This window comes from Mustela nivalis (assembly GCF_964662115.1).
Source record: "Mustela nivalis genome assembly, contig: HAP1_SCAFFOLD_817, whole genome shotgun sequence".
NCBI lineage: Eukaryota > Metazoa > Chordata > Mammalia > Carnivora > Mustelidae > Mustela > Mustela nivalis.
In genome coordinates, this window is record NW_028135847.1 from 125,957 (window position 1) to 127,084 (window position 1,128).

Sequence of the window (1,128 nt, forward strand, 5' to 3'; positions counted from 1 at the left end):
CACAAAATATGGTGTTTGTTTGAAGGTAGGTTTCTTAGAATATGTGTTTATAAAAGAGGACTACCTAGGACATACTTTGTAGGAAATGTGGCTGAAAGTGATGGATTCTTAATTTTCAAGGCATGTCAAATTGGATTGTTATCCAAAGAAGACCAACTTACTACCTCTTGAAATTTAATTATAAATGTTATGTGAAACACACACAGACAAATACACACACACACTCACACACATATAAGATACACAAATGATGGGGACAAAGAGAGGAATCCCAATAAAGGAAGCAAACACCAAATAAAATGATATACAGGGGAAAGGCACAGAGAATCCAAGTCAGAAATCAACCAAAATGAGAATGTTTACTCCCTACCTATCAATAATTAGTTCAACTATTCAGGACTAAATTCTCCCATCACTACAAACAGATTGTTAAACTGGATGAAAATTTTAAAAAAAGAAAAAAAGAAGAAAAAAAGGCCAAACTGTCCCCAAGAAAACAACAAAAATTAAACGAGCTTGACCTTCTGTTACCCATAGGAGATTTCCAAAGAATATGAAGTTACAGATATCTTGAAAGTGAAGGAATCGGGAAGATATAGGTTATGCAAATGACAAAGAGAAGGAAGCCAAAGAGATTGTGCCTATGGCAGATAGAGAGATTTTATGACATTGAGAGACAAAAGATTACCGGAAGGTGTTTTGTCTTGATGGAGCATCAAGACATCAGAAACTTGAAAGAATTGCCAATATATACACCACCAATATGGATGTATCTAAATGTTGGAACCATATTAACAGAAAGGAAGGGAGACGGGGTCCTCAATCCAATATTGTTGGGAACTACGATATCCTCTTTCAACACACTACAGATCATCCAGATGCAAAGGTGGTAGGGAGTAACAGACATCATCATGGAGTCTTTAGACCACCTGACCACATGCATAAAATTTTGTCTCTAAGGACCATAAGAGAAGTTCTTCCAAAGGGCAGATCTAACTTTGTGTATCACAGATAGTGTGCTGGAGTCCAAATCAAGTCATAATTAATGGAAGTATATTAAGTGAAAGAATGGAAGAATAAGTATCTTGTATACTTATGACTATGAAGGTATGAAAACGGAAAGAAATC